Source organism: Trachurus trachurus (assembly GCF_905171665.1).
Source record: "Trachurus trachurus genome assembly, chromosome: 17".
Taxonomy (NCBI): domain Eukaryota; kingdom Metazoa; phylum Chordata; class Actinopteri; order Carangiformes; family Carangidae; genus Trachurus; species Trachurus trachurus.
Genome location: NC_139900.1, coordinates 30,221,568 through 30,243,915, shown reverse-complemented (window position 1 = coordinate 30,243,915; position 22,348 = coordinate 30,221,568). Strand labels below are relative to the sequence as shown.

Sequence of the window (22,348 nt, the reverse complement as noted above, 5' to 3'; positions counted from 1 at the left end):
GTTATTCATGTGCAGTGTGTGTCCTCCTCCCTCCCTTCCCATCCCTAATTGAGGAGGGTTGACCTCTTGACCCGAGCTAAATTGAGTTGTAGTCCCTGTGGCGAGCGTCTCCTTCCCGGTCAGTCAGGGCGGATTACACAGCCATTGTGTTCGGCACTGTATCGTCCAAGCTGGCTGTAACCAAGCAGATGAGTCACGCATATCCAAGAACACACTCAGGGCTTTTTTTATGTATGAGAAGTGCTGCAAGATATCCATACACACAAGCAGACACACTCACACTGTCACACACAAATACGAGGCCAAACCTCTTTTTAAAAGCACAAAAGATGTACAGTATATACACACACTGTTTGTGCTCGCACTGTCTGCGCACACTTCACTCTGTTCTCTTACACAGCAGGAATTCATTTGATGGATTAGGAAAGGTCCAAGCTGCTGAGTTTGTCATGTTTTGCTTATTCATGTCTATTAAATCATTAGTTTTTGCGGCTGTGATATTTCGTCATCTGTGCATGTGGTGACCAATCTGCTTGTTGCGTTTTGTTATGTTTACTATAATTTGGTTTTGCTTTGTGTGTGTTGTTTTTGCGTCTTGGTTTTGCTCTCATATCTGTAGTCAATTAATTCATCCTGAAAAAGGAAATGCCCCGTCTTGGGGATTGTCACTCACATAATAATGACAGTTGCTTCGTTCATTTTTGTGTGTGGCCAGTGTGTTAATTAGTGGCCTTTAATGCTGTGCCACTTGTTGTGGGATTATGTTTTTTTTTTTTTTCCTGCTCCACGTTTTGAAAAATCAAAGGAGCAGTGCTGAAATGATCCCAAGTGTGTTTGGTATTGTATCAACAAAACCTAGCAGCACGATTACAGTTTGTCACCGACTGAGTGATACACTGACTGTACCTTGTCAAACATTAATTAACTGATAGCAGTGACACATTAATAACAGTGCGGACTGAGTTGTGTTGAGCTGAAGTTATAGTCATTATGGGGCGATCATGAGCCTGAGAGTATATTAATTAAAACTGTCCGGCTATTTGTATTTGCACTGTGTTATGATTGCTGATCAAATGTCCGGCTCGTATGAAGCATCACAGGAGTGTGCCCTTACCTGACAGCTCACCCTCTATGATCACTCTTAGATAGCTATTAATTATCTAGCAGACAGGTGCAAATGAGAAAAGAATTTGCGCCGTGATGGAGGTTGTTTACTTTAAATGACAAAACTTTTAATAAGTTCACAGTGGTGACAAATCACCACAAACTGCCGTTATGTTTAAGTTCTTATAGCATTGTAAAATAGAATTTTCTGCCTGAACTCCCTCATCTCACCAACAGGGATGGTAATCAAAACAAAAACTCCAGCTCCCACCACCAATCTCTGATAGAACCATGGGGGATTTATTAGGACCCCCTATCCCTAGCCCATTTAAATGATCCTAGTTGCAAGGCGCTCAACGGTGCTGGAGAAACTCATTAAACTCTCAGGGCGTCAGTCACTAAGGCCTCCTTTAAGAGGACAAGGTTTCTGTGTTGGCTGATGCAGTCCTCTTCGTCGGCTCTGAGGGATATACCTCCATGGTGTCCAACTATGTCCGTTCCATCACTTTTAATTGATTTTGCTAATTAATTACCAGACCCATGACCGTGTGTTTAGCATTTTTCCTCCTCAGTACATCAATTATAATTGTTGGTAAGAAAGATATTTCCAATCAGAGACATTCATATTTGAATATTGACATTTCTTTTAGTTTTTTCTTTTTGGTGAGGAATTCCTCAGGAATTCAATTTTGGCTGGACAAGGCCTGACAGCAAAACACAGTTGTTCCGTCGTTTGCCGTCTTCATAAGAAACAGCTCAACACTTTCCTCTTCATTTTTCACTGAGGTTTGACACCCTGCTTGACACTGACTCATGCTCCCCTGAGGGATAGGCTTCTGCCACCATAGGATCTTGCCTTAATTATGCAAAGTACAGGATATTTTGTGTGATTTTAAAAGTGCGCCAGTTTCTGCTTTGGCAGTCACTGCCACACTCCCCTACTGGGAGGTCCTGTCAGACTCCCCCCTTCCTTTTTGCCCAGGAAAATGAAAGGCTAGAAAGAAAAGACACAATGGAGAATGCATTTCAACTGCAGGGGTGGAACGCAGAGGCGTAAGAAGTCCTCAGTGAGACCCTCATTTTACATGGAACAGGTGGGAGACTCTTTTGTTCTCTTCCCGCTGTTAAAATCCATTTCATTTCTTGTCCTTGACATGCCACAAGGAATTCTCACCAGTTCCAAAAAGGCTCCAATGTAAGAGGTTCCTACCTTTTACTAAACAGAAGTCATGTTTTTCAAGGCCGGTGCTGTTGTGAAAAAAAAAAAGTCAAAAGTGGACCTAATGAGCAGACCTGAGTGCTGATCAAGCCGTCAACACGTCCGCCATCCTGAGCAAAAGCACTTTGCAGCTTCGTTCGCTGTTATGACACATAGTGCGATTACATATCTTATAAATCTTGAGATTGTTTTCCTCGGTGCATTTCAGTTTGGATCGCAGTTTTCAGGAGATCCATATATCCACACGCGTCTGTGAATCTTCTTTTTTGATACCAATCTAATTTCACTAAGCGAGGTATCATACAACCTTCTTACTAATGCAGTCATCAAGGTGTTTTTCACTTGGTCACTGTTGATGTCGGGAGGACGTTTCATGGGAGACGTTCATAATTCATCACGTCATTACCCAGTCCAATATGTTATTTACGTGGGTGGCTGTTTGCCTTGTTGCCAAACCTCATACATATGAAAGGCTTGTGTGGATTCCCAAACCACAGGTTGAGCTGTCGAAAGCTGTTGAAATCTCCTGGAGTTTCCATACAGAAAATCTCAATAGTAAATAATAAAAAAGAAGGAAATCTCAATGTGTCTAACTTGTTTTTCGCTGTTAACTGTTTCTTTCCCTCTCCCTCCCCTCACCCCCCCACCCCCCCTCTTCTCTTTTTCTGGCAGTAGAAGACAATGTGACAGAGGACCAGCACAGTCCCGGGCAGACTGCCATTCCAAGCGGTAATGCTCCATTTCATATTTCATCATTTTCGGCTGGAAAGTGGATCATGTGTCTGTGTGTGTGTGTGTGTGTGTGTGTGTGTATGCGCGTGTCTGCCTGTAAAAATCTTTGTTGGGTTCCGAGTGATAGAAAGTATGTGTTTCCTGTTTTTGAGTTTTTCATACTGTAAACTGCAAGGTTGCATGTGTTTTTATAAGCGAGGGGGCCGAGCCGTGCAATAAGCTCTTGTTTGCGTGTTTGTGTTCCGTGCCTACGGTACATGCAGGTGCGCTTATAGCTGTCCTTGTGTTCCTGTGTGTTCCTGACATTTTTTTAGACTCTTTGTTTCCCAACCTTCTGTATGATGTAGAATAGAGCTACCCAGATGAATGTGTCCTGTCTCCACGTGTGCCATTCACAGTGGCCCTCCAGGAACAGAGCGGTAATTCAGGTCAGGCTAGCAGAAAGCCCCCTATGAATGAAGCCTGCTCCTGATGCACCACACTGTATATTTTCATTTCATTTGTCTCTGGTAAAGGTTAAGTCTCAGGTGTGGTTATTTTAAACCCGATATGGATGGTTTTGCCCAGCAGGCTGGGGACTCTGGCTACTCTTAGCCTGCCACATTAGTCCAGCATTTACCCACAGCTTTCTGACTGCTCCGGTGTGAAATAAAGTAGCTGCAATAGATCCTAGTATTTCTTTGCTGCCCATGACTACAGTGTCATGTTTCCTTTTTTTATTTTTGTGACCTCTGTATCTGACGTGGTGTTTTTGGCTATCTCTCCCCATTGTCTCTAAATGAGGTTTTACCACGGAACTGATCAGAAACTTTTTACATGTTCGCACATCCCTGGAAAAAGCTGAGCAACACCTATCTGCCGCTGTGTTAATGTGTATCGATAGGTGTTGGTGGGTGGTTCTGTGGAAAGAAACTGCCTCCTTAGCCCATCTAACCCCAGCTCAAGGGATGAAGGACTGGGCATAAGAGGCAGACTTGCCTCGGAGACCTCCTGTCATCCAGAGCCAAAGCAGAGCTAATGAGTGTGCCTGATTACAACGACCCCCTCAGACACACGAATCTCCCCTCTCCCCATCCCTCCACCAGCTCTATCTCCAGAGTGAGGGGAGACAGCCGCCACATGATCGATGTCTGCCTGTGGAGAAATCAGGAGGGCGCACAAATTAATTTCTCACTTTCCTCATTTGACTCCGTCTGACTGATTTATTTTTTAACCCCCTCTCAGGATTCAGCTTGACGAATGGTCAATGAGAAAAGAGTTGTTTGTGGTGGTAAACTTTTAAGATGGTGTGCGATTTCTCTTGCCGCCAATTCATCAGCCCCAACTTTTTTTCCTTTTAAAAACATGCTTCATCACCGCTTGTGTATCACACGGCTTTTACCGTGGCAGCAGTAAATCACCCTTATGGTTAAACCACTGCTCAAACAAGCCCTCTTTTTCCAACGTCAAACTGAAAAATCAGTGGAAAAGCTTACCTGTTATTCATGCATTTGCCACTGTGACGGACATAGCCACAATAGCCATTAGACTCCTGACAAGCTAAGGGCTTAATCAGACATGGTGTCAAGATCTGGCTCATAAGTCGACCCCCAGTCGTGCTCTTCTGTGACTCTGCAAGCGTTCTGAAGGCCCTGCATCCTGTCTCTCATTCATGTTTGATATGTAGCAAAGGAGAAATGCTAACAAAAGAGGCCTTCTACGAGACAGACAGTATTATGCATAGTATAGAGGGGCAGGAACAGTGTGATATCTGAGATTTAATGAGGCAGTGCGCTTTTTTACCCAGAGAGTGTCGAGCAGGCTTAAGATCTGCAGCTTGGCTTTACCACTGCGCTGCCTGTGTGTAATTATAACCACATGCCCTGTGCTTTTTCTTCTCTCTTATATATACATCCCTTTCTTTCTTTTTTCTTTCTTTCTTTCTTTCTTTTTTTTTTTTTGCTCTCGGCTTTGTCAGATTGAGGCTGTTTTTAGTTTTTTTTTTGGAGGAGGGTGTCAGCTCTGTCAATGTGGAGTGGACTGAGGCAAATGCAAGTGCTATAGAGATCTGAAGGGGTGTCTGAGTGGCAAGGTGCCGTAGTGTGGAATAGTGCAGCGTAGTGGTGCGGCGTACGAAGCTCTGGCTCTGGCTGAGGTTGAGGCTGCCCACAGATCAATGTACTGCAGGGCTCACTACAGCAGGAAGAGGAAAGGACTCTTTCACTCCACCACTTCAGAAAATCATATTCTCTATTATTCATTTCCTTTGATGTTTTACTGCACTAATGGCATAGCAAGGCGCTCCGTTCAATATTATCACTCCCTGTGAGAGAGCGAGTGAGACAGGGTGAAAGAGAGCATTTGGTATGTTCAAATGCTGTTTCTCATTCAACCGCTTTGATTTCCATTCTTCTTTGTAAGCTCATATCTTTTTTTGGTGCAGAGATTTTAATGGTGGATGATGGCGTCTGTATACCTGTGATTATATGTGCTGCTTCCTTCATGTATCGTTCTCTGTGTTTTCTTCATTGTTTGTTCTTAGTCCTCCTGTAACTGTTTGGCATCTTCTCTTTCTCTCCGTGCTACTCTTATTTTTTACCACAGCATGCATCATAAACTTTTCATAAATATACTGCATGTTTTTTTGTTGTTGCATGTAACAAGGTGGGAAATATTTATCTGTCAGCGCATCACTTTGAGCTTGTAATGCATTTAGCATTTTAAGAGAGATGGCTTTTGACAAACACCTCTGCTAATCTGCTTTCAAATATCAAATGCATCAAAATGTTAAACAGCAATTAGTCCTTAATATGAATCTGGGGGACTTGAAGCAGATAAATCAAATTGCATGTCTCGACCATATGAACACAGACCCCCCCCCCCCTACCACTACCACAACCAATGCAAATTCTTGACAATCGCTAACAATCTGGCAAGTGTCGAGCTCACAGCCTTGTCGTCAGATCATGACGTTCTTTAATGATGGGGGATCAGTGGATGTGACGGCCTAAGTGGAGAGCCCCAAATCCCATCCACACAGAGGAGGATACACTCGGAGGCACATGTGGCATTAGAATGTAGTGTGACCTATATATGGCGGGTGCTCTGCAAAAGTTTTAGATTTTTAAATAATGAGGTGCCGGCAACCGTGTGAAGGTTATTCAATCTTAATGTCCTCCTATTTCTGACAGCCTCCCTCACTCTGATAAAGGAGCGTACTCACCTTTGATCAGGCCCGCCGACATGTGTCGACAGAAGCTGCTCGCTGGTTAAAATAAATTCTTAATTCGAACTTGGGGGTGGGTGGTTGTAGGGTGGGCTGCCAGGGAGGGGGCATCATAGGATCAGGGTCTCTGGGAATGATGGGGAAATGAGGAGATGGGTGAGCTGGTAATAATGTTTTCAACACCAAGGTCTTTCATTGCACAAAGAAAGACTCAGGCGAAAACCCTGATGGAGCTAGACGCACTGTATCTACAGGCAAGTAAGAGCACAGCCCTCAGTGATTTCCTACTCTTCCAGCTCAGTGTTTTGGGGCTAGATTTGAATGAATTTCAGTTTAAAACACTGACATCCCATCACATGTTGCTTAAAAAAAATTGGTTAGTACCCAACAACAACTTTTCAGTGCCTCTTTTCCCTTTTCTATATTTTATTTAATCTTTAAGCTTAGGGTTAGACATCAAATCTCCAGTGAGGTTAAAGGCAGGGTTCATTGTGAAAGTTAACTTTCCAGATGAAAATTAAATGGAGTTCATGCTTCGCAGCTTAGCCAGACTCTTCAATAGACCTCTCCATATCCCCCCACCCCCCTCTGAGTATTCCTGCACAGTCATACCCTCTCTCCTCTCCCCATGGTCAGTGTCTCCACCTGTCTCAGTGTGTGGGCCAGACAGTGGGGGACAAGTGGTGTAGGCTTCCCTGCTAGGGACCACGGGTCCCTGGTGAGGCTAATGGAGCAGAGAAGAGAATATCAATTAAAAGGTTATAAATATTTAAGAGCAGAAATATTCAATAATATAAGGGTGGGGGGTCCTGGGGACTCCTCAACTTACAAGATGAAAGTTGTGGCATGATAAATGTCACTAGACGCCATAAGAGACAAGAGTGTGTATGATGGATGGACTGGAATTCACCGACAGATATTACATGGCTTTAAAGATGTCAATCACCATCCAGATTTCCGCATTTTATTAGTGTAGCACTAATTCATTTTTAGAGCCGTAAAGACCGCAAAATTTATTCTTAAAAATCTTCCAGTCAGATCTTCATTATATTCTCCTCATGAATAATTTCTCAGTCTGAGCTACGATCGTCTTACTTCGAGCTGACCTTATCAGAATATGGATCAGTGGTCAATGTTGCTTCCCTCTTGTCCTTACCTCCTACACTTACGTTGTGCAGCTGATTAACAAAATTAGAAAGGGTGTTCGGCGTGATGAAAAATTCTCAATATGCCACACATCTTCCCCTTCGTATTCCACATGTGATTGTCAGCTTTTCCAAGCATGGTGGTATTGATCTGCTGTCCAGCCTGTAGAGACTGGTAGAGGAGGATGTCCTGATCTGATGGATTACTGTATGAGGCCCAGAGGCACAGGAACCTCAGTATTGACATGGCTCTTTAATCCCAGGGTTGGACGTGACCTTGCCGTGTCAAGCCCACACCCCCCACATGCTCCCCCAACAACACACACACACACACACACAAACACACGCACACAAACAAACATGTAGCAGTTTACACTTCCAACACTGCATCACAGCGGAGCACCGGAGGTCACCCAGCTCAGCCCAGAGCGCTGACCCAGCTTGGATTCACTCGGAAGCTTGAAGTTGCAGCTGAAAGTTGTCACTCAAAACAAGAGAAAACAAGGGAGTCGAAATCAAACTCACATATGCAGAAAGCTCTTCGGGTTTGAAGCGCATAAATTTCCCAGTTGCTCCGGATTGTTCTTTCATTTGGTCGTTATCGTAGATCTATTACCCGTGAAGCATTGTGAGAATATCAACTTAATATGAAAAACAGCATAAAGTGCATCTGCATTCTGCACCAAGGAATTCAGTTTTTATACCCGGAAAAAAATAAAATACTTAAATGTAGCCATCATTTGTTTCCCTGACAGGACCGAGTTGTAATATTAGAGAAATTAATGATTCATAAAGGCCGTTGGAAAAAAAATATCAAAGTCTTAACCTCCTCCACAGGCACCCTGTAAAAAAAGACATGAAGTGTTCACATTTCAGTACATATTGTGAATTCTATGTCTGTGTGTGTGTGGATGAATCATAAGTCTATATTGTGTGGCTTTTGGCCTCCGTCAGAAGTGTTTCCCCCAGAGCAAGAAAGGCCTGCATCTGTGAGGATTGGGTTGGGATTTTCATTTTCTTGAAACACCTTCTGTTCTGTTCTGCATGGTCCCACTGGGGACCACAGTGCTGATATTTTTAGAGGGCATGTTCCGAGAGCCTCAGTCGCCAAGAGGGAAGGACAATGGAGGGTGTGATGTTACATCAATACTTGGCGCAAGTGGGGGAAAGGAAAAATCCTGGGTGGCCTTGATGAGTTCTGGAACGCCTTTCCTTAAGGAATTTCACAGTTTAAGAGCACCCTACAGACGGAGGACTTAAAATGGCCGCCAATGTGTATATACACATATATAGTCTACTCGGTGTGTGTGTACAGTATATACGTATATATATATATATATAGACACCCACACCTGTACACATCAGTGCCACACACTTCTTGTCCTCAGGCACTGTTAACTGTGTGCTAGGTGAAAAAAAAAAACAAGCTTCTTCCTAACGTCCCCCTCTGGAGTTTCAGGACAAACTGAGGAACACTTGCATCAGTGGGACTTAAAATGGCTGCCAGTGAAGTGCATGAGCTCGTTTCCCCCCACAAAGCTTTAACCAGGGTGACATGATTGTTTGATTGTAAGTATGGCTTTTTAATCAGTCTTATTGTGAAGTCTAATGGCCACAGCAGGGGAGAAAGAGGGCTGCAGGCCACGCTGCCAATTTATAAGATGCTGTTGCAAGCCAGATTGGCTTTTCTCTGCGTCTGAATGAAGATGTTTATGTTGAGCCGTGAGTGAACAATGCCGGAATTGATTTTGTCGTTGGAGTATTTTTCGAATTACTTTGAGAAGTTCAGGTTAGACTGGTATTTTGAAAGATGATTCCTAGCCCTGGTTGAGGGTAGTCAGTCGCCCACCCCTGGCACTGCTGCAGCACAAAGCCAACAAGAGACAAAACTGCAGATGGATTGAAGAATATTGATGTGCGCGACCCGCGGCTGCCTGCGAGCAAGGCTGAATAATTTAGGGAAGTGTGTGTCGTGACGACAGCCTAACACACACCAATCTCAGATTTGTGTGTCTTAACTGTGCTACGCTCCATACATCCACAGTTCTGGCTTAGATGTCTGGATAATATGGCAAGGTCTGTCTTCTTTGATAGACGCCGACTGATGCACTTCAGCACGCACTGGCGGAATTTCATATTTCTTTGGTCCAGCCAAAACTGCAATCCAGGATTTATTGACTACACATATTCCCATCAGTCTAGTTTCATATACTGAAGTTTTGCTTGGGTGAAGCAGGGCAAACACAACGTAAAACCATTTCTAATAACAGAGCTGTGTGTTTCTCCGTGTGTGTGTGTGTGTGTGTGTGTGTGTGTGTGTGTGTGTGTGTGTGTGTGTGTGTGTGTGTGTGTGTGTGTGTGTGTGTGTGTGTGTGTGTGTGTGTGTGTGTGTGTGTGTGTGTGTGTGTGTGTGTGTGTGTGTGTGTGTGTGTGTGTGTGTGTGTGTGTGTGTGTGTGTGTGTGTGTGTGTGTGTGTGTGAGCACTGTGCCACCCTGTCTGTGTGTGTGCCTGTATATCTCTCACCCTCACCTGCCCAACAGTTCTGTTATGGCACGAGTGGTTGAGTTACAGGGGCACAAATTGAACCTGCATTTTTATTACAGCTTTTATTATTGTTTTTATTAAATCCAGAGTCTAGAAATCCATTTTATTGTCACCCAGAGGAAGCTGTAGTACTTCACTGTGTGGGTCACCCCTCTGACTATGTGGTGCTGTCATTTCCTGTGGCTCGGCAGATCCAGAGTGCGCCCTCGAGAGGGCGGCGGAGGATGGTGAGACTGGGCGTCTGAGGAAGAGGCTGCTCTCTCCAGAGGAAGGAGAGGAGGGAGAGGAGGAGGACGAGGAGCCTGCACTGCACAGCTGCGACAGCTGCCGGCAGGTGTTCGAGTCGCTGAGCGATCTCACCGAACACAAGATTAATCAATGCCAGCTGACAGGTAAACAACGTTCAGCCCACCGAGCCTCCCCTCCACTCTGCCACTCAGCTCTTCTCCCACTCCCACTCTCACTCTACGGCTTCACCAGAGAATATGCCACACTATGTGTGTTAGTACACTGCACCAAGGGGAGCACAACAGCAGACTACCACTTTCCTTGGTAGATATCCAACAACACAGACACACTCAGGCCTCACACACATATCACATTGTTTATATCTGCTATACATCAATATCCACAGGCATGACATACAAACAGGCCTCCACATGTCCTTATAATAGATCACTGTAGGCTACAGTATGTATTTATAGTATGTGCATTGTGTCCTTCCCTGTTTCAGTGTAACATTTTATTACTAGCACTGCTAATTCTAATATTTCACTTGAGTGTAATGTGCTGCTACGAGGTCCCACAGTATCCAGACCACCAACTGGAAACAGATCCTTGCTCCAGGAAAGTCCCTCAGCTGGTCCCAGTGCTAGCTAGCTCCAGTAGTACTACCTAATGGGACTGAAAGAGAAGGATGCCATTGGCAGACTGTGTCATTGACCTGTTGATGGATGAATAGAGCTATAAATATCCTGACAAGGTGGCAGACAGAACTAATGATGTGAACTGAAGGTTTCCATGTGCTTCTCCTGGACTTGCTGTCCTCCTTTACACGTCCTGATGGGCCCGCGTTGAGAAACACCAACTGACACACATTTCCCAATGTTTGGGCACAGAGCTCGTCTTTCCCCCATTTTTGTTCTGTAACAGAATATGTACACGCTAAAATGTAATGATCCTGCTTCTGATGTAGCACAGAAGCTTCTGTTTACCATTTCAAAGAAAATTCAAAGGGCTGTGCAAGAGAAAGCTAGAGTAGTCTCTGTTTACATTCAAGCACAGTTTGATTTCATATTTTGCAACCCACAATCAGCAAACCACAAATTATGGGGTCGATATCCCATGAGTTTTACAAAGATTTTCCATTAACTGTAAGACAGTTTCACAGTTGTGTGTGTTTATGTGTGTGTGTGTACGTGTGTTTGTGTGTACGTGTGTGTACGTGTGTGTGTGTTTGTGTGTACGTGTGTGTACGTGTGTGTACGTGTGTGTGTGTGTGTGTGTAGGTGTGTGTACATGTGTACGTAAAGTGTACGCATGAGAATGCTATCATGCCTCCATTGGTGTTAATCTAAGTAGAGATGCATGCATGTTCATTGTGGGAGTGATTTCATGTGTGCAGGTGTGCTTGTTTATTTGTATGTGCGCCTCGGGTGCACTCGTGTGTGTGCAAATTCAAAAAGAAAAGAAAAAAAACGTGACACTCAGTCGACTAAAGGTGTGAAAATCAATGCACTGTTCACTTTCACATGACTGTCATCCAAAAAATGCACTCATTGGGTTTGAGGGAAACTAAGTCCAGAACCTCATGTCACCTTTTTTTTTTTTTTTCAATATAACACCCAATTCCATCAAGCCAACACACATTTGCAGAGAGTCAGTTTGGGGAACCTCGGAGATAACAACAGAAAGGGCATTATTTAAGACGTGGGGGGGCATGCATCAACACTGTTTGAATTAAAATTCTCTTTTAATTATACTTATTTCATAGTGTAATATTCAGAAAATGTCAGTAATGTTAAAAGAGTTGTGTGTTTGATTCAAGGACAAGCCTTTTATGTTCAGCAACGTTGTAATGTGGTCATGACTGACTCAGCCATATTTTTCCTATAATTAAGCCTGGCTTTTATAAATGTCAATCTTACGGACAAATAACTCTTAATTGCTCAATGATGAAAAAAAACACACTTTGGATAAGAGCCCCCGTGGAAACCAAACAAAAGAATCTAATTGCCATTAGGGTATTGTGATTGTGCAGAAACACTCTATTAGTATTCAAACACAGTGGGAGAAAAGAAACTTCTAGATGGCATACTAAGTACTTAGAAATGTGTGTGTTTGTGTGTGTTTGTGTATGTGTGTGTGTGTGTGTGTGTGTGTGTGTGTGTCTGTGCGTGTTTGTGTATTCTCTGGAATATGGGAGGAGATTTCCTATGTGGCATTATGTAGACATCCATGACCAATTAATCTGCCTTACATCAAGTCTCTACTCACAGATGGATCCTTTATTAGAACCATTTTCTAATCAACCACCAGCACCTGCTAAACCCTCCATTTTTTACAATTTCAAATGTTTTATTTTTGGTAAACAAATTGCGGAGCTTGACTGGAACCAATCCACATATGGAGATTTGCTTGCTGCCTCCTAACAGAACTGAGCTCGTTTTTTTCCCCCAGCTGATATCCCATAAGCGTATACAGACTCTTACCAGAACCAGATTTGCCCACACACACACACGCACCACCACCTCACGTCTTTATTATGGGCCTCATTATACTATGTGTCCATGTTCTACAGAGTTTCACAACAGGAGTGAGACAAAACAGACGGAATAAAGTCTAAACAGATTCTAGCAGTGTGTCGACCACGCCCGATGGACAGAGAGAAAGAGAAAGATGTTACATGTCACTGCGATCAATGGCGGCCATTGTCTCCCCCCCGTCTGGCAGAGGTGTAACACCTTTCCATGCACTTAAGCCGTGACCACTGCAGTGCGCTAAGGGAGCGCATGGGTATGGATTGCCTCGTGTCCCCGATGCGATCGGTGCTATTGATCGCACTAATGCTGGACTGCGGAGGAAGGCGAGAGCCTGAGAAAGGGAGCAAGGGAGAAGGAGGGAGATGGGGAGAGAGAAAAAGAGAGAGTGCTGCAGGAATGCGTCCCCAGGGAGCCCGTCTTGGGCTGGGGCAGGGCTTCAGGAATGCTCCCCAGGAGATCCCAGTGAAGGCTAGGGCAGGGCTGGAAGAATGCTTCTCTAGAGAGTTGAGAGTGGAGGCTGGCTGGGGCAGGGCTAGAGGAATGTTCCCCCAGAGCACCCCTTTAACTCTGGGGCAGAAGTGGAGGGGCTCCGCGGGGGGAGAGCTCTCCCCCGTCCCCCCTCCGGCTCCAGGATGGCTGCGGATCAGGTTTCCGTGTGGGGATCAGCATCCTGCCGACAGGGCTTTAGGCTGCCCAGGGGAGGAGACAGGAGGCTGGAGGCACTGCTATTCCATAGGCCTTTCCAAAAACACTTCACAAATGCTTTGTCTCACTGTCTCACTGTATTGTCTGTACACCCTTGTATTGTTAGTGATCCTTCACAGAGAAAAAGAAACAGTGTCTGTAGTTTGACTTTTGTTCTTAGTTGGCACAAGACGCGCTCATACGCTAGATATGAGATTGCACTGGCAGGCAAGGAAACATGCCTTCAGACCTCCTCGCCAAAGAAATACCTTGCTCCTCAGCTCATTTCCACTTGTGTTTACTAGCTAGCCCACACTGTAAATAAAAATAACACCTCTAGCTCAGAATTTAATTCAAAAGATTGCATTTTCACAAAGCCTTTCACTGTCACTCCTCCAATTCCGTCTCTCTGAAGGTATTTGAATAGCCTAGTGCACACATGGGCTGTCAGCCTGGTGGCCATTCTTTCATTACGGGTCCAGCTCCCTTGAGCAACACCTTTTCTTGTGTCCTTCACTAGAGGAGGGGCATGGCTGCTCCCCCCAGAGAGATCCGTGCCCTGCTATTTTAACCCTCTGTGAGATGACCTTTTTAATAAGTGTCTTTCTCTGTTTTCCTGCCGGCCACTGTGCGAGCAAACAGAGCATGTCTTCTGCTTCCCTCAGATAAAGGAATCAATCAGAGAGGGTGCAACAGAGAAAGAGAGAGAGATAACTGGGCCATATATGGATTTATATTATGTAGATTTCCCCTTTCTTCTTCCCTGTAGACATTGCAAAATGCACTGAGCTTCAATAAAATACATTTCAGATTTATGAGAAAAATACAAATGAAATACTAATACTCAGTGAAAAACAATAAGATCCCCCCCACACACACAATCCAGAGGAATCGGTAATGTGATAGAAATAGTTTCGACAAATTTTTAATATGAGGCATCGGGTAGCCAGACAAATTCTTTAAACCCTCTCTGACGTACTGTATGTTTTCCTCCTCGTCTAATCCTAACCCACGACATGTTTGTTTGAAGTGTTTGAATTCATTTACATCAAGTATATTGGTCAGCAGCATGGAAACATTCAGTAATACCCTCAACTATGAACAGGCTCCTGGCAGTCCATGTTTTCTACTAACTGTTTCCAAAAGGCTTCTATTGGTTGGTGCTGTCTTTTTTTTTCTTCTTGTTTTTTGTTTTTTCAACTAACTTTGTGTATTGATCCAACAGCTGCTTTGTGGCTGCCAAGAAGAATGTGCCAAACTGCAAAGACTTTATTTGCTTCAAAAGGGCTCACATAAGAGGAAAGCGACATGAGCAAGACCTGATTAGCCGAACTCTGAGCCACTGCCGTTCATCAGAAATTCTGCTGTGTTTTTGCCCGGGCGTCTTGCGACATCCTGGTACAAAGAGCAGCACACTGATTACAAGGCTTTGAAAAGAGGAGAGGCGGTCAGGGGAGAATAGCTACTTCTGGCACAACGCAGCCACTGAAAAGAGACCTCATGCTAGAGTGAGCTCTCAGAATTGGGCTTGAGTCTTTCCTGTGTGTATGTGTTTGTGTGGGGGGCATGTTCTGTGCGAGTATGGGAAAAAGAGAGAGAGATAGGTAGGAAGAGAGAGAGAGAGGGAGGGAAAGAAAGGGAGAGAAAGGGAGTATTAAAGTAGATGTTTGACTCCACGGCGTAGCATCCCTGTGCATTTCCTCTCTGTGCGACAGTGCCAGTAACGTTAACAGGAGTGTCATTAGGAATTCAAAGCATATGCCCTCGTGAGGACGCCCTCTTTCTCTCTCCCCTGTGCTTCACACCGCACACATTATGCACTGTATAAAGTATTTATTGGTCTTTGTAAGACGAGGGCTGCATTTTCTGCAGAAAAAAACAATCAAAATAAGAACAGAGGAGCCTTCTTTTGTGTGTGTGTGTGTGTGTGTGCGTGCGTGTGCGTGCATATGTGTATGTTGAAGGTAGAAATGACAATGGCCAGCACTGCAACTCCTTGCCTCCCTCATACTGCCACCCCCCACCCCCCCACCCCCAGCCACACTCAGTCTCTCATGTATTCGCTTGCTCAATCAGTCATCTGCTTTGGCATGCAAACACACAGCGACACGTATTAACGCGCACACGTGCTCCCTCGCAGCACCTGCATGCTTGCACTTTGCATTTTAGACGACACATAATTCATCGCCCAAGAGGCTGAACACATGCTGCGACTTTATCCAGTTGACCTCTTTCTTAAGTAGGTAGCCACAATAGAGGGGATGACATGTGGACAAAACAGAGATAATCTCATGTACTCACCCAGAACTACATGCACTGAGTGAAAACACTATATCAACGACAATGTTATTTCCTCCCTCCACTTTGTAGCATGCCTTTGAAACTACCGACTTCAGTAATGTGACAAAGACCTGGCCATGGAGCTGTTGTCTCGGTTTCTCTTGCTCTCTTCATCTCTCCCTGGCCCTGGCTCTGCCTGCTCTTTGTTCACTCTCTTCCTCAGCCTGCAAGTCTTTTTCAGCGGCACAAGCAGAAGAATGGCACATTAAATCTTAATAGGACTGCGTCTGGCCGTGTTGAATTGCAGAGCGTGTTAAGCCGGCGCTTTCCTCCCCCTTGGCACACGCTCGTGGAAGTGGAAAACAATTGAATAAAAGAAACCGCTCCCTCCCTCTATAGCACAAGTGACTTCGGCTGATCTGCTGAAGCTATGAGACTCAACCGACTCCGGCTCGCAAACGGCTTAAGCCCTTACTGAGAAACTGTAGCATAAATTACATTAGTCCGTCTCCAAATGCAAAGACATACATGGAAGGTAGATGCAGGATTTACCTGACCACCCACAATGAGGCTGTTGCATATTCCCTTCTTCGTTACGGGTGGAAAACACTGTCATAAAACTCGTTCTATGCGCTAGACATTAATCACTGCGTACTCGCTCTTTCAAAATAGCCTGTTGGCCGAGACAGACAAAGCAGAGTAGAAGAGAACAGAACTAGCCAGGAGTGATGGGTGAAATATGAAGACACGGGAAGGACAGAGGAAGCAGAGGGGAAGTTTAAAGAGAGAGAGAAAACGATACGTAGAAGGAAGTGCAGAGAGACACAGTCAAGGTAAGGGAAAGCCGTTCTGAGCAGCAGCAGAGATGTGAGTCCAGGCCTGCTTTGTAAGGCAGTCAGAGGTGGTAATTAGCCAGTGATGAGTTGACTGGATGTGTGTCCAGTGCACGGCACTGCTGGGTGGGGCTGTGGGAGGTAGATAAGGCCAGCAGTGGGCTTATCTCTGAGAAGGACAGGCACCAGGCCTGCCAGGCAAATCCACCCACAGACCAGCCGCATTTTATTAACAACATCATTAATGCCAGACAGGTTATGTGCGGTGGCTCGGAAGAGAGACAGGAAAAAAGTAAAAAACAAATAAAGTCTCAATTCCTGCTTGGCTGGCCGGTCTAAAGTACATAGGCATCGGTTGACGTGTTTTGAAAGCAAGGAGCTTGTGGAGATGTTTACCAGGTAGGCAGCCAACGGAAGGGCACGGAGAGCGAGCTTGGATCTTACCTCTGGGTTTTGCTCACTCTCCTCTGGGTCCCCAGAATTCAAATGATTTTCTTTTTTCTCTTTCAAACGTGGGACTGCTCACCAGAATAATGATGAGGCAGATACAGAGAAACATAACTAGGCACAAAGAAAAGGCAAAAATGTATTTTAAAAACTTTATGGACATTTTCTGAGCTCGGTTTTCTAACAAATGCTGTGGAATGTCCTTTTCTCTCGGCCTTCGTAGTCCAATCAACTGTGCAAAGTTTTACTTTAATTTAAAGAAAAGTGTTAATGATAAAACACAGATTTGTGTTAATAAATGCATTTAGCCTAAGAAGGTTTTTCTTTAATTTCCTTTTTTCTCAGATGGTGCTTTAACAGGTGTCTGGTATGTGGTTCTGGCTCGATTTTTCATAAACAATCACGTGAAGTGTGTAACGTGAACAAACACTTGGTTTGTAATTAACACTCTAGTATTAGCATATCAAATGCCAAGGCGCTTTTCTGTTGCATGTTTATCTACTGTAATTTACACCAGCAGTTGACAGGATGTAACATGGCTTTGAGACGAAGACAAGTTCACCAATCAACATATACCTCATTCGCAGACACCTAAAAGAAACACGAACAGGCTTTTAAATCATGTTAATACTCCCTACTGAAAAGGTCATAGGATTTTGCTTATGTCTGCATGGAAATGTACTGAACATTGATCCCCATAGGGCTTTTTCCTTAGATGGCTTTTGCCAAACTCACCAGTAATGGGAGGAAGGGAAGGAGGGAGACGGAGGGCGGTGGAAAGAGTGACCAGTCCGACAGGTTTATGTCTCCCTGCAGACTGAGCTCGGTGGAGTGGGCCCACAGGAAGGAGAGGAGCCAGCTGTGACGGCATCCTGCTAGCCACTGTGGTTTAGGAACTTTGGGGTTACACTATCACCGACTCAACATTTCCCCCCTCTCCTCTACCCCTCCCAGGGGTTGTTTTTGTTGGCCAGGGGGTAGTGTTTGGGTGGGGGCTGCTATGGGGCTCTGTGTAACAGCCACTCCTATACTTCAGGATATGAGGAGTTCAACCACCCACAAGGACAGGGATTCTCAAATATCACGTGAAGTAACACATTTGTTCCTCACTACTAATTGCCATTTTCAGACTGGAAGGTGGGTTCATAAATTTAATTTTATGGGCAGGATGGGTGTCGTTTGAGGTCTCCAAGGCCACCAGCTGGACTGTGCTTTGGTGGAGGGAACAGTGAATGTCGGGAAAGAAAACAGTGATTTTTGACAGCAAAGCCACGCTAGCAGGTAATACAGGGATGTCCTCTTACTGTTAAGAGCAGTGGATGGTGGGGGGTCCTGCACCACTGAGAATGTAAAGGTCATCTAATCTATTCCACTTCCAACCTGCCTGGCTGATCAATCATCCTGGAGGAGTCGATCGATTTGATCAGAGAGCCTCTCCTAAGAGATGGCCTCCCAACAAGTAGCTTGGATTCAGCGGAAGGCTGCAGAGCATGCCAGCTTGATACATGTCTCTGCGATAAACCAAGACATTAAAATCCCTGATTAAATAGTAACTCGCCACCTGTGGTAGCCATTCTCTAGATAAGCCACTGATTTAAAGCAGCAAAGAACATGTACTGTTACTATTACTTCATTCGTGTTATCCGGCTTGTTCTATATGCAATGCATGTACTTTAAAATCAGATCAACAAAATCCTGCTGGACTGACTGACAGCTAAGAGAGATTGGGCTGTAGTAAACAGAGTGGTAATCTTTATATTAGGACATTATGTGCCCCCCAGTCAAAGCATGATGCATCTTTCTCATCATGAACTTGGTTTGTAGAACATACCCCACAAACAAAGTCAACAGACAAAACCATCGTGTGATTGGATTTTAATCCAATTGCATTATTATTCAGGCCTCCCATTGGCCATTCATTACTCTCACATGGAGCCTGTGTGGGTTGTTATCACCCAATCAGGCTCAAGACTGTATTCTGGAGAGCATGCTTTCGTTTGCATCCTTTAAACCCTATGAGCCCTCCCTCTCTCCGGGCCCGCCAACGGAATACCTAATTCCAAAGTAAACTGATTGCTCTCTCCAACAAGATTACGCTGTGATGATGTTAGCCAAATGAGACCGCTATTCGGATGCAACCAGGGCTGGCAAGGATGCTTACCGCAAGATGACTGATCAGCATGTTAAGAGAAACGAGTTTGGAAAAAAAAAAAAAAAAACGGGAGGTGAAAACGAGGGATAGAAATCAAAAGAGTGTGAGAGAGTTGTGCGCGTGGGGGTAAGCAGAAATGTAATTTGCTTCTCACCTCAGGCGACTGGGCTCTGAGGCCAGTAAATATGCAAACAAGCTGAGCCTGGCCATCAATATGAAGACCCTAGATGATTACTAATCTCCACCGCAGAAGTAGATTGAGGTCTGTACAGCAGCTCCATGCAACATGAGGAAAAAACAGAGGGAGGTTGGAGTCCAAACTAGATCTCCATATTGGCCCCCAACAGAGTTATGGGTATATTTGACCTTCAGCTTGAGAAGTAATACGCTGTTTATGATGCATACAAATAAGCAATACAGCAGCATTTAAGTGTCTTGAACGCATATTGCAAACATTTTGAAATGATCCATTAATCTTGCGTCGTATTCTGAATATAATTCAAAAAAACTATACTGCCATAACTTCTCAGTAACTTTGAACCTTGTTCTCAACTCGCCCCGGTCTTTTCATCATGGAAAACTCCTTGTCTGATATGAGCTCTTAGACGTGAGGCACAGTAGTTTACCAGCCCATTGTCATTCCCCATCCGTAATCCGGGATAAAAAAAACCTATGGGACATGGACCAGGCTGGAGTCATTAGGTGTGTGCGTGGCTTACCCAGACAGCCAGATAAACCAGATGCCTCGGGATGGCCAGGGGTCATCTCTCTGTGAGAACACGTTGTTGATGTCCTTGTTTCTCTCTCTAGCTCTTCTTCGCCCACACTCCTTCTCTCGCCCCCTCGTCATCATTCCTCTCTTTCTTCCCCCTTCTCTTCCTTGATTGCTGTGCACAGTCATCACAAACACAGAGGTCCGTGTTGGAGCTTAGCAGCTGAAGAACCTGTCAGCTGAAGGGAAGAAGGAAAGACAAACAGGGGAGTAGTCTGTGGCCTTAGGTTGAATGCCTGAGGGTGTACTACGTGTGGAGGATAGTTAGTGCAGAAGGACGCACCGCAGTCTGCAGGTGAATCCTCTCATTTTGGGAGACTTAATGCATTTGAATCATCACCTCTAGGGGGTAGTGTTATGACTTTCTGTTTCAGAAGGAACCTTGATATAAAATGCAGCAAAAGTTGCGTCTTTTTTATTTTTTTATTTCTAAATACAGCAGGAGGCCCATGTAAGAGGGAATATATATTCTAAGAATGTCTTCCCAGTCTTAAACATAATTGACTATTCCTTGTATTTTAGAGTGCGTTTCCAGCATTGAGCTTTACCCTCTGCAGTGAGTGCACAAGGCTTGAGGATGTTTACCTGGCATGGTGCCTGTTGTAGCTGCCCTCCTGTTGAGGAAAAACAGGTCAGGCTATAGTTTTGTGTTTGTTTGTTTGTGCGTGTGAGCTTTTTTGGTGGGGGCGGGAGAAGGGTGTATGAGTGTGTAAATGTGTATAGGTGTGTCTGTATGTATATACTGTGTGTGTGTGTGTGTGTGTGTGTGTGTGTGTGTGTGTGTGTGTGTGTGTGTGTGTGTGTGTGTGTGTGTGTGTGTGTGTGTGTGTGTGTGTGTGTGTGTGTGTGTGTGTGTGTGTGTGTGTGTGTGTGTGTGTGTGTGTGTGTGTGTGTGTGTGTGTGTGTGTGTGTATGGGGAGGAGGGGGAGATCATTAGGATGGAAAGGGTCAGAGAGCACATTACATTCAGCCAGGGAAGAAAAAAAAGGAAGATGTATCTCCGATGTAAGCATTTATTTTTCAGGAGCAGATAGGATGTGCGGGTATAAGGAGGGGGCGGTGATGGCGGGTAACTGGACTCTCAGTCCAACTGAACCATCCATCTGCTCAGCCATCAATCTTCCCCCTCTCTTTCCCTCTGTTCATTTACTCATCCAGCCATTTATCCATCCTCGCCCATGGCCAAAGGGCCATGTCTCTTTGTGGCCCTGATAATCTGGGCCAATTTCCTCTGCAATTTATTTCCCAGCCAACCACCCACCTGGTCAAGCAGCATCAGGCTTCTCAAGGTAGAGCCACTCATCCCAGCAAGCCCCTTCCCACCAATCACATCCTGTTTTTTTCCTCCGCAAGCCTCAGATCTTTTGTGTTTTGTGTTTTGGAGCTTTGTTTCAGGACTGGAGTAATGCCACCTTTCTTCCGTCTCTTACTGTACTCTCTGACACCGCTCAGCAGCCATTGTTTACCCCTGATGTCCTAACCCTTCTCTGTCTTTGTGTTCTATTATCATCTTCCATTTCTATCCATAGCCCTCTCTGCTGCCTCCCTCTTTCTCTTTCTTTCTCTCCCTCTCTCTCTCCCTCCCTCCCTCCATCCTGTCATGGCTCCTCAGTATTCTGCTGCTGTCTTGTGTGGAGTGATTTTGCCCAGACACGTCTGGCTCTGGGTAAAGTGCGGTCCCCAGAGAGCGCGCTCTGCAGCCCCCAGGTCGCCGGCACCATGAATACATTATGATCCCCATTTCCATCCTGTTGCCACGGCAGCACTTTTAGAGCCGCAGGGCGATTAAGACGTGTGCTGTCGATACCCTGATAGGAGCAGAAGTTGGATCTGGAAGCTGGCCTTTGATCAGATTCCATCCTCCTGCCTGCTATTGGTGGCTTCAGCACAGGAAGACAAAGAGGTCTTGTGGGCTTTTTATTGGTCTGACAAACTCACCTGCTGTACATAAGCATATCATGCATCCATCCTCAAGCTCCTTTTCCCACCTTTCTGCTTTATCTCTGTCTTTCCTGCCTGAAACCATTTCCCTCCCTTATTCTCACTTCCGTTGCTCCTCCCAATCGCTGCAGTTCAGCTAAGGCAGCATTATACGCAGTCTCTCTCTCTGCTCTCTGATATTCTGCTTTCCTCACAAAGGAAGCAACTCCCTTACCTTTTATTGTTTCCTTTTTTTCTTTGGGGGATGATGTATAAAACATGGTGCCTCAGGTAGAGGATGTTGGGTAGGAAGCCATGTCCCCCTAAATGGCCAGCCGTGTGCATGCGCCTAACACTTCACTGAGCAATCTGTCAACATGTCAGCAACACATGTTTTGTAAAAAGCCTCTGGTGGGAGCCAGGGGAAAAAAGGCACTCCTGCCAGACCAGAGAGGAAATGCTTTTTTCTCCTCTATGCAGTGGATTTTCTATTGCTGGTGCTCAGTCCCACGGGCCCCCCACCACCACCCTCCCCTCCCTCCCCCCAC

At 45.1% G+C, this 22,348-nt stretch overlaps 1 protein-coding gene across 4 annotated transcripts in view; it reads left to right on the top strand.

Moving 5' to 3' along the window:
- Positions 1-22,348, top strand: part of znf521 (zinc finger protein 521) — an 89,997-nt gene that overhangs the window by 5,186 nt on the left and 62,463 nt on the right. Inside the window, exons 2-3 of one of the 4 annotated variants that reach the window (XM_083991445.1) lie at positions 2,999-3,052; positions 10,142-10,342. The gene's annotated coding sequence lies outside the window, so the exon portion shown is untranslated. Of the gene's footprint in view, positions 1-2,995; positions 3,053-10,141; positions 10,343-22,348 lie in introns of all 4 variants that reach the window. The other 3 variants (XM_083991444.1, XM_083991447.1, XM_083991446.1) reach the window with 3 other exon arrangements.